This window comes from Anomalospiza imberbis, chromosome 4 (genome assembly GCF_031753505.1).
Source record: "Anomalospiza imberbis isolate Cuckoo-Finch-1a 21T00152 chromosome 4, ASM3175350v1, whole genome shotgun sequence".
NCBI classification, from domain to species: domain Eukaryota; kingdom Metazoa; phylum Chordata; class Aves; order Passeriformes; family Viduidae; genus Anomalospiza; species Anomalospiza imberbis.
Genome location: NC_089684.1, coordinates 51,298,576 through 51,310,114, shown reverse-complemented (window position 1 = coordinate 51,310,114; position 11,539 = coordinate 51,298,576). Strand labels below are relative to the sequence as shown.

General features: G+C 43.7%; 1 long non-coding RNA gene across 5 annotated transcripts; it reads left to right on the top strand.

The window, feature by feature from the left end:
• Positions 1–772: 772 nt before the first annotated feature.
• Positions 773–9,259, top strand: LOC137472952 (uncharacterized). Of its 5 annotated transcripts, XR_010998523.1 has the most exons (7): positions 773–1,639; positions 2,086–2,220; positions 4,881–5,035; positions 5,252–5,438; positions 5,711–5,829; positions 6,745–6,834; positions 9,194–9,259. It is a non-coding gene; the product is annotated as an uncharacterized lncRNA (long non-coding RNA). The 5 variants fall into 5 exon arrangements; XR_010998522.1 differs by lacking the exon at positions 4,881–5,035 and having other exon boundaries at positions 781–1,639; positions 9,158–9,223; XR_010998524.1 differs by lacking the exons at positions 4,881–5,035; positions 5,252–5,438 and having other exon boundaries at positions 793–1,639; positions 9,194–9,250.
• Positions 9,260–11,539: the final 2,280 nt, after the last annotated feature.

Sequence of the window (11,539 nt, the reverse complement as noted above, 5' to 3'; positions counted from 1 at the left end):
ATCATATTTGATACTTCCAGCAGAAGAGGTTAACTAATACTGTGAACTCATCCACCCAGGGGAGCTCTGCATTAATGTGGTATTTAAGTGGGGAGATCAAAGCTTTGATACCAAATGAAATGCTATTAACAGTTTCGCACAAGCAAAAACCTTCAAGAAATTTCAGTGCAAGATGCTGGCACTGAGGAATGCCTGTGGATGGGAAAAAAAGGTGGCTCCATCTCAGTGCTGCATTTATTTGGTGGTTAAAGCAAGGGCTGACAGCAGCAAATGGCTCACTGATAGTTGTGGATGTTTTGGCCATGGTCAAGGCTGTAATGACCACTCTGAGAAGCTGCAGGGCAGAGGCAGCTTTCTGCTAACATGCACGGTCTACTCTCATCTTCACTGATGAAGACCAATGTTGAGGTGTCTTGCTGTAGTCTGATGTTTCAGCTTCCCAGCTTACACAATGAGCCTCCTGATTCTTTGCTCACATTGTATGCCACTAAGTAGTTCAGGATGTTACCCAGTGGCTTTTTCCCCCTCTTTTTAACCAGAAAGCAGCCCAATTCCTAATGTTCCTATCCAGACATGATTTCTCTTGTTGGTAGGAGAAGTCAAATTCTTTAACTAAACCAGGATTTGGTTGTCTTCCTTTCATCTCTTGTTGTTTTGCTAAAGAAACAAAACACACCCCCCCCCCCAAAAAAAAACCCACACAAAAAAAAACCAAAAACAACAAAACAAACAAAAAAAACCCTAAAAAATTGAAAAAGTATTGAAGAGAGAGACTATACATTTTCAAAGTCTGCATATCTATCTTACACCAATATTTTCCTAATTCCACAACTGCGAGCAAGTCAACAACTTATATGAGTGGGTTAGACCATTAATTAAGCAAGAATTGTAGAAAATATTTAAGTGGGATCTACAGCATTGACCTGTCCTTTTTCAAATGCCAAGTTTATATACGTGACTGTGCATTTCAAATGGGTCAAGAGAGCTTGGTTGTAAGTACCCAACACATTGCTGTGAATTAATATTTAATCAAATGTACAACATAGGGCTGAATGTTAAAGCTTACCTTTGATTTTGACTTCTGTGATTTTCTTGGGTTTCTAAACCCCTCTGAAAATACTTCAGTATTTCATAATAGTATTACTCATACGGTAAGTTTCTTAGCTGTGATTAAAGCTAGTGAGGATGTAAATCTACAAAGGGAAATCTAAGCAAGACCTCATCAGCATAAAGTATGTGGGAGACTAATTTAGTTACATCCCTATTAGTAATGACAAATCAAATTGTTCCTCTTTTAAAATCACTAATATAGCAAGGTTTTGCAACTTGGCACATAGCATGCACGATAAATCAGTTCAACCTGTACACAAACACTGAAGGCTGCCTTAAATCTGGGTTGATTTCTTATTCCAAACTCCTTCAGTGCAGTTCAGGTGAACCACCCTGGTTCCCTTAATACCTGGAAAGACAAAGAAAAAAAAAAAAAAAGAGTTAATCTCTACCCCATGTGCTGTATATCAAGCACTCAACATTTATAACCCTGCAGCTGATTGCTTAGCAACTGTCTTTGGGAGGAACGACTCACCTGATGTGCCATCGGGAGCTCTTGTGTTGCAGGGAAGAGGCCGGATGAAATGAGGTCAGGCAGCGTAAGCTTACCATGTGCTGACTGGTGCTCACTCCACTCTGTAATGAAATTAATCAAGGTCACTAATTTGATCCTTTTTTATTGTTATAATTTGAAACTGTAATTTGAGGTGGCTCAGAAAAGCACAAGCATATCTTTAATTATACCTTTATAATTACATTTATATTTTAAGGTAAACATTTTCGTGTATTGCTGTAAATAGACTGTGTATGCTAGAGAATATCATCACAACTGCAAATGTGGGCTGTAAATGGGATGGGGGAATATTGAAACCCACCAGTTGTGTGCTGTTTAATTTGGGCTTAGGTGTTTCATGTGTCTTAACATCTTAAGGTTAAGACTGAGCTTAAACCCCTATACAGGCCCAAAACCAAAGGCTAATTGAAAGAGATACAGAAGAATTGCTGTTTAGTCACACTGACCTTTAAAAATTGCAGAGCCAAGGCATGAAGATTGTCCTCATCTGACAAAGCTTGAGGAGTTCATGGTGGCCGAGGAAGCACATGCCAGAGTCACCTCCAGACTGATGGCTGTGACAGTGACCAGCGAGAGTCCTGCTGCCAATCCTGCAGGTGATGGTCAGGAAAAATTGCATTGCTTGTTCTGTGTTTAACGTCTCACTGGGTGAGACCATGGTGGGGGTATGAGAGCACCTTTTGTCTGCACAGCCAATTTGGCTGCCTCTGTTCCCCCCGGGCTCTGCTCACTGGCTGTCTCCGTGGCATGCATATGAGCTCCCTCCTGTCTCTGCTCCAGAGCAAACCAACTGGTTTCTCCCAAGGTGTAACCTTGACACAAATGACAGAGCTTCTTTTCAGGGTTGCACAGAGAAGCCTACCATGAGTTGGACCAGACTCTACCCTGGAGGTCCTCCAGCCATCCCAGGAGATCTCATGCCCACTGTCCTCCATGCAGTCAATGCTGTAGAACCCAAAATGCCTTCAGATCCTGCTGAAAACCATGATGCTGGCAGGCTGCCACCCAGTCCTTTCACCACTTGGAGAATTTCAAATGTAAAAAAGTGCCCGATGCACTAATTATTGACCTGGGGTCTGTGGGCTCTGCAGGCAGCTCAGAGGAGACCCAGGCCAAGGGCTGCACAGCATGAAGGTAACCACTGCCCTTCAGAGAGCGCTGGTCCTTAGTGGTATGGACACAAGCCAGCCTGTAGCAATGAGCAATGGTTAATGGTGCCTCCCAGGCATTTTCCACAACAGCAGCAGACGCACAGCCTTTGCCAAGTAGCCAACACTCAGCATTTCCTTTCTTCTCCTGAAGACCATTTCTGGACCGTACAAACTTCTTCTTCCCCATGGCTCAATGCTCTGGCAGCAAAGCGGTGAGGACTCTGGGGTGGCAGAAGTGGGTGACACACAAATGTGTGATGCGCCAGGTCTGTGAGATCTCCAGGAGGAGGATGAGGACACCAAGTGTGGGGAGCCCAGAATGAGGGAATCACTGGGCCTGTGAAGGAACAAGAAAAATAGAGATATTTCTGGGAGAAAGCCCAGAAATTAATACCAACCCTACTCTATTTTGGAAGGAATCTCCTGAAGCATAAAAGAAATCTGGCAATTTACATTAAATAGTTGAAAAGAAAAAGTTGAGATTTTTTTTAGTGTAGTAAAAACTGAATTCACAGATTTAGTGAGAAAGGGGGAGTGAAAGGGTCCTCAGTTCTTTACTCAATAATAACCTTTCTGCAGTTATCACCAATGCCTTGCATATCTGTCCTCCTCAGCAATCCAGTGGCAAAACTAGGTGCTTAACTCTTAAGGGCATTGCCCTTAGTTGTCTGGCTCATCTCTCAGCAAATAAACATTTTCCATTTCTCATTTATATTTACCTGATAGTACATACATAATGTTTGTAACCAGACATCTGTCTATACTTGGCTTGTTCCCTTCTCCATTTAAACACACACCTGAGGAGAATCATGAAGCCCATCTCCAGCAGCAAAAGCATTTATAGAAAAACATTCCAGTACACCTCTGCAGAATGAATATTGTGAACATAGATTTGTAAAAGATGCATGAGAAAGGACCTGGCAGGCACTGCATGAATAAGCCATACAGAACCTCAAGACCCAGCTGTCAGGTCAGTGTGCTTTATTTTAGCTTGTCACAATTTTTAGAAATGATGTGGTATTTTTGCAACCTTCATTTCCCAGTTTTTCTGGAATTTTGAGGTGGTTTTATACAAGACCACTGCTGTGACAATGATTGTTCACCTCCAGATAAAAAAAAAAAAAAACCAAAACATTAGCTTCCTAAGGTTTTTTCAATTTCAGTACCCAAACCCAATAGTCCTTCCTGAAAATTTTAGCTGTGGAAACTATATCAGGGCTGGGAGAGAGGGGCCATAAAACACTGTGCTCTTCTTGCAAGTACTTATTCCAGCAGGAGACCAATGAGAAGCTGGTTTCTCAACTAGGGCAGCAGATTTTTTTAAGCACTCCAGGAATACTCTGTTAAATTCAGCAAGTGTGATTAAGATGGGTATAAGTTCACTTTGACCACTTTGTTCTTTTTCACTTGCTGTGTTGTCTCAGGATCCTTTGGAGAAGGCAGTTCCCCTCCCACAAAGAATTTTGTAAATTTACAGAGCCAAGTGACAGGGAGCTGTACTCGATCTGCTGAAGCTGGAAAGGCTGGACAAGCTTTTTATGCCTTGTTTCATACAATTTTGGGTTGGCTGGGGTGATATCAGTGGCTTTGCAGCCATGATCTCCAAAACTAAACACCCTGGGGTTTCCTGGTCTCTCTTATACTTCTTCAGCATCTGTAGCAGAAACTCATCAGCTGCAACCTTGGCTGTTTGAACAGAAGGCTCCCCTGTGCAGTCTGTTATTAAATTCTCTTATGTCTTTATTAGATATTAGATGTGATGAAAGAAGGTGACATCTCCAGGGAAATCTTGCTTGAGGTGTGGAGATGGGATGTTAATGGACTGGGGAAGACAGAAAGTCTACAAGTGTAATGATCATGTAATGTCTCCATGTGAGTATGAACATCCAGATATCTTTTTTTCTTTTTTATTCCACAAACAAAAAGCACATGAGATGTATATAAACAAGGTTCTTAGCTCTTCCCTACTCAATACGTCTTGCTTCTGCTTTAAAGATGGTCTTGATGTCTTGTTGTTCGTATTATTATTTTTTCCGTTCTGCAATCTGCATCCTTTTTATCTCACATATTGGTACAACAGATGAGTTCTTGTTTCCCTGTGACAGTTTCATTTTAGAGAAAAATGGAAAAATCCCTGCAGAATCAGCATTTTACAAACTTGTTGATCAAATAGGAGAGGGAAGGATGGATGCAGATTGCAGGACTAAACCCTGAGAAGCCAGTGTGCAGGTGCCAGGACAACTCTGGAGGCCTGCCTGAGGTAGGATTGAAAAGAACATGGTTTGAATTATTTAAAAACAGGTGCTTAACGTCCCGATACCTCCTGATGTGCCCTGCATGTGTGCACATGTCCTGCTCCTTCCTCCTTGCCAACAGGCATCTTGTGAGGGTCTGCAGACATACTTATGATACCAGCAGTATTCATAAAGGTCAGTTTTGTTACCAAAACCCCTCCTTTGTTTCACTGTGGTTGCAGGCTCCATCCATGCCAATGGAGATCCTGTGAAGCTCCCACCAGGTAGCTCCTGCCCTCCCACCCCTCTGCTCTGGATCCCAGGAACACCACGGCCACACTGCTTGGGCAAAGCAGCCATAAAACAGAAGGGCTGTTGATGTAGCCTTCTCCTTAATGGATCCTTGCAGTTTGCAGTATGGCCTGAAAGGTACCATTGGGGTGAACATTAGGCAACAACCCTTATTCTTAAAAGTCTGGGACATATTTGAGAATTAAAGTGAATTAAAACACCCTAGAAGTTTAACACTGGTTTTTCTGTTATTAAATTTCAAGGGGACCAGAGTAGGTTAAAAAAAGAAATATTAAAACCTCTTTAAAGTAATTTTTAGCTGTTAATTAATTGGAAGTTTTTGGCTATTTCTAATCAAGAATGTATTTTGCCATGCAAATGCTGCAGCCTGATGCTCTGTCTTCTGACAGGAAAAAGGATCTTCCCTACCAGTGGAAACCAAAGTTGCATGGGATGAGGACAACTGGTTCTGCAAGAGAAACTCATGTGCTCCTGGATCCCAGCTTGCACCATCTTGTCACAGTTTCAGGTCTGGCTCCAGTTTGCTCTTTGTAACAGGTTTCTCTTGTATCTCTCTGTCTGGGTGGACACAGTTGGACACCACACACCTCCCCCCTTTTTTGGGAAAGCAAACTGAAAGGCAGTGTGCTCCCAGGATGTATCTGCATTGCAGCTGCATTATTAGCTGGCGCTCGGGCTCCTCTGAGCTCAGGGGTCAGATGCAGCTGCACAAAAACCTGCGTCTTTACGAGGAAGGTGTGTTGTTGTTGGCCAGCTGGGCTGTGTTTCTTGGATTGCCTCAAAAATAGTTTTCTGCTTTAATAGACCTGAGTGGCTGATGATCTTAACATTTGCTCTAATTGCTGTCTAACCTCAGAGCTAGTTTAATGCATGTAGCCATAGTAGTCACAAAGAAAATACCAGAATCTAAATAATAAAAAAAAAAACAAAACAAAACAAAAAAAACCCCACCAAAGCCTTTATGTGTACAAGGAGAGATTTCAATACATGCAGAGATATTTAGGCTCTGGCTTTAAAATAGTATAATCATAGAAACAACAAAACTGGCCATCAGAGTATGAGAGGTGGTGTCCTGCAAACCAGAATCACAAAGTGGTTTGGGTTGGAAGGGACCTTAAAGATCATCTGCCATAGGAAGGGATGCCACCCACTAGCCTGGGTTGATCAAAGCCTCATCCAACCTGGCCTTGAACATTTCCATGGATGGGGCATCCAGAGCTTCTCTAGCAAAAAGCAAGCAGACTGCAAATTACTTTCTAATGGACTTCTTCATATGTTGCAGGAGACCTGTCTGTTAATCTCAGATAAATCTTAGTTCAATTTTTGTATTGTTATGGTTGATGATGATAAGGAACTGATGTAGGACTTCTGGAAACTGATAGTACTAGACCCTGTAACATTTTATCTATTTTGTCCTGAAAAGTAAAGTGAGCAGCTCTGTTGAAGTGGCTGCTGTTATAACCCAGCAGATAATCATATGAAGACATGTTTTCATGGGCTGTCCAGGTTGCAGGTAAGATGATGACCAAAATCTAGGTAATATGTAACTGGAAATTTAAGATTTTACCTTAAGGAAACCTGTATGCCCAGAAGATTTTCTGGGGAACCAAAGAAACCCAACTACAAAAAAAAAAAAAAAAAAAAAAAAAAAAAAAAAATCGTAGATGCTCCATGGTGACATAATTGTGTGACTTAGCAACAGGGTTCCCATAGGCAATAAAGAATGCATCCAAGTGAACTTGTGATTTATTGCTGCAGACCCTGGCATGAACAGAGAGAGACCTGTGCTTCTGCAAACAGGCAGCTAATCTTCTTGTCTTCTAGGAAATCACTCTTGTGTTACATCAAAACCCCTTTCTTACTCCCCACACACAAGTCAGGGAGACCAGAGGGTGAACAGGGCATTGCTAACCATCAGAGCAGAGTCTGTGCCTGCTGGGGCTGAGCTGATCCTGCCCTTTGGGGAAACAGAGGAGTTCAGGTTGATCTCAGCCTGGCTTGCATGCTTATGCAATACAACATATGAGTATTCAAATCCCTTGCCCTCATCTCACAGTAAAGAATTTCTTCCTGATATCTAATCTAAACCTACCCCTTGTCTTGTCACTACATGCTCTAGTTAAAAGTTCCTTTCCAGCATTCCTGTAGGCCCCCTTTGACAGACTTTTTAATATCTTGGGATATGTATCATTATTTGCAAATTATTTTCACTGAGAAATGACTGAGGACCTCTGGATACAGTTACTCTCTAAAATCAATGACACTTTTGAGCCATCACCACCTCCATCCCAACTGTAACTCAGCTGTCCTGCAGTGGCTAAATACAAACAGGAATTAAAATACTGGGATTGGGGGGTTTTTTGTGTATTTTGGCTTATTTTTAGTTGTTTGGGCGTTTTTTTTTTTTTAAATTCCCACTGTGAAACTTTATGACTTTCTGTCTTTGAGTTTAAACTAATGCTAAGGGATTCATTTGGTGAATGGTGCTAAATATTTGTTCAGGATGGGAACCTCCGGCCTTACTTCAGCTGGAAGATTTTCTTCTGTGCACTCCTGACTGGCAGAGTTTTTCTGTCCCTTTGTCAAAAGCAGGTTTTCATGCTGTTGTTTCAATGAGGCTTGAAAATTTTACACCCCTGGGGCCATTGTGTAGCTGCTGGAGCTTTGCTCCTCTGGCCAACTTTCTTTGCTTAGAAGATATTAATACTTTCTTCATTAGTAATTAAGCATTGCAAAGTGAAAACTGCTTATATCAGCCATGGACTAACTGGAGATAAGTTAGTGAATGTAAAAGATAATTATGTCATGATGATGAGCAGGTAGCAAGTGCCTACTCTCTGGTCTCCCACAAGAAGATGCAGGCTGTCCAGAATTTTATCAGCCTGATTTATAAAGTATAAGCCCCAGAAGTCCTTCATCATTGCATCTAAAATCTTTTTCAGGTGTTTCTTCCCTTTTTCTTTGTCAACCAACAGTTTCCCCTGATCTGTGTGAGTCTGTGAAAGTGTTAATGAGGTGACAGGTATAACAGTGTCCATAACTTCAGAGAACTGTTTTCCTACCCTTAAGATGCCAGCCTCATCCTGGGGTAAAACTGCCTTTTTTCAGCTTCCTCTGGTCTTTGTTTACCCTTCACGGGCTCACCAAAACCCATTAGCAGGAACCAACAGGGATGGGCCCATACCCACAGCCCATCATCTGGCAGAGCCTCTGGCAAATCTGGGGGTACAACAGGCTACTGTGAGCAAGGGTTTGCAGTCCACCCCTTGTGCATCTCTCGTTCTGGTAGATCTCGTTCAGTGCAATGTCTGCAACACCAGAGCAAGCACCCACACCTTTCAGCAGAGGTGTCTCATTAAGCCTAAGAACACTAATTGCTCAGGCTGAGCTGAGAGGATGAAGCACCCTTTTCCTTGGGAATCATAGAAATGTTGCACTCTAGGGCTGTGCAAGCTGAGAACTGTGTAAACAGAACAGATAAATTATCCCCCAAGTTACAAATGGGCTCAGAAGTAAACTTACAGCCAACCTTTGCATTAGTTGGGAACAGCTGCATACAGCATAGCCTCCAAATTTCCATAGAAACTTGGATCAGCCATATATTATCTTCATTTTGTAAATGTTCTAATTATTATACTATAACGCTGTTCTGTGGCGATTGCAATACTAAAAAAGCTGAGGCTACATGGAAGCCACATTTTAAAAGCAGTTTCCCGAGACCATATTTTAAGAAAAACAAAGCTAGGTTAGAATTAAGACTTATGGTTTCTGATAGATTTTATTTTTTTTTCCATGCTACTGCATGCACTCTTTTAAATAAATAAACTCCCACCAAGCTTGCTACTCCAGTGGGACTGGATTGAACTTCCCAGGCATGCATGAATTATAAAGTCAGATATATGTTCCTGTGGAGAGAAGAATTACTAGCAGAAACCATCTCCTGAAGCACGTAGTCTGCACTGGTCACTTGAAAAATAAAACCCCGGGTGCGTGCGGTGGATGGAGCCGGGGCCGCGCCCCGACGGGAACCGGCCTCGCATTGCCCCACACGGACCTGGCGCTCCCTGCGTGTCGCAACCTCTCTGGCTGTGGCCGAGGAGGAGATGGCCCTGCAGATTGCACAAGGGGATGACAGGATGTGGCTTCTGCTTGCGCCGGCGCCGATGTTTACAAGAGCAGGTACCCAAGTGGAAGCGGAGTCCGGCAGGCGGCCCTGGGAGATGTGGCCAGATCAAAGGCTTTCCCACGGCCACGGCTCCCGGTGCGGCGGCGGCGTGCCTCGCATGGCAGCGCTGAGCTGTCACCGTGCCTGTGCCATCCCTCCGTGCGTGGAGAGCTTTCCTTGGCTCAGCTGTGGGAAAGCAGCCTGAGGATCCGTGCTGCGGGAGCGGCTGATGCTGGATGCCACAGGTGTATATAGGTTGTCCCAGCGTGTGGACAAGGGTGTGAAGCTGCCCCGTGCAGCTCAGAGCCTGCCTACAGCCTGCGGAGAGGGGCCCAGCACCGTGGGTCCAGCAGCGCCACCAGCACGGCGCTGCCAATGCTCTGCCCCTGCCAGGCTCCTCTCCCTGCCCTTTCCCTGCCTGTCTCCCTGAGATGCAAGGCCTCGAGAACCAAACCTACCCGTGTGCTCAGTGAAATGTCCCTTAAACAACAAATCTCCTTGGACAGAATTTGTCAAGTCACTCAGATGGGGTGAAGCTTCTTTTCCTGTGGCAGTGAAGGGTTTGCTTCCGTGTGCGGAGGTTAGGCAGAAGAGAAGCTGAGCACCAAACCTGTTGCTTCTTACAGGTTTTGGGCCAGCCATGTGTTTGATGTATTTTTTTCTGTAAAAATGCTGTATTTTGCTGTCCTGCACCAAAAGGAGCAGAGATGCCAGCAGGTGGGGGATGGTGCAGCCTTGGTTCTCACAAGCCTTAAGTCAACGGAAGGTATTTGCCCAAGCCCAGCAAACTGTGAATCAGAAAACAGCTCCTAACAAAACAGAAATCCTCCTTGCTCATGCTTTGCTAGTCATTGGTCAAGGCAGAGTGATGAAATACTCAGCCCTTCTCACCCTGACAAGTGCTTTATTTTTATACTACCTTTAGCATCCCCTCAGCAGCTGGTCCTGCAGGCTGGGCTGTCACATCTGGCTCCTGATGGAGACCCTGCTGTTGGTGTGTGCTGGACTGTCACCAAGCCCTTCCAGCTCTTAATTTACACTCCAGGACAAATGTCACTGCAAAACATTTGCTTTGTTGTGCCTTAATCTCCTCCTCACCTTCTGCTGCTGTGCTACATCATGCTCTGACTGCAGGAAAGATTTTCTGGTCAGCTCAGCAAAATACATCCTATGTCTTCACGTTTCTCCAATTCCTTCCAGCAAACTGAATATTTTAGGGCACTTCAGGGTAATTTGTTGAGACAAGAAAATGCTGTCAGGGTGCTGTTGTGTGCAGAGGCAGCTGCCTCTGTTGTGTGTGGTGCCCTCCGGCTCTGCCTGTGGTGACAGAAACCAGCTGCCCATGTGTGTCTGGCTGACAAGTCTCTGGGGGAATGCTTGGGTGTCTGCTCTGGGTATCCCAGGAGATCCCAGCATGTCCAGGGCTCACATCAGCACATGGGGACTGTTCCCCAAAGCTGCTTCCAGCACGAGCCACCTTCTCCAGCTTTAAAAGTTTTAGGGGTTTTTGAGCAGAGGTGCAAGAACAACACCAGAGATGGGAAACAGGACCAGTGTTTTTTTCTGCTTGGAAATGCTGATGTGTTGGGAAAAGAATTCTCTTGAAGAAGTGATTTGAATTGGACAAAATTTAAATAAACTCAAATTGCTTCAGATTTTTCTATATTTTGGAATGTTTTGGTTCAATGTCTTTCAGTTTTATAGAAAAATATAATTTACAATTTTTGAAGGCCTACACCAAATTTCATAGATGCCAAACACTTTGATCTACCTCATGTGAAGCAATTTTGGAATTGCAATCCATGACAAATTTATTACCTGCTTCAAAGCAGAAAACAAATTCCAAAATTGCGGATTTTTTCCCATAAAACAAAAACTCCTACCCATATCCCTCACCAGCTCACCCACTCACTCATTCTGAGTGAAATATGTAGCTCAGTTCCCTGCAGAAACACAGAGTTGTATTTATGACCCAAGTGATCCCTTTTGCCCTATGTCTCAGCCTGCTGGGTTTTCAGGTGGGATTTCTTAGAGGCGTCAGGTTGACTGACCA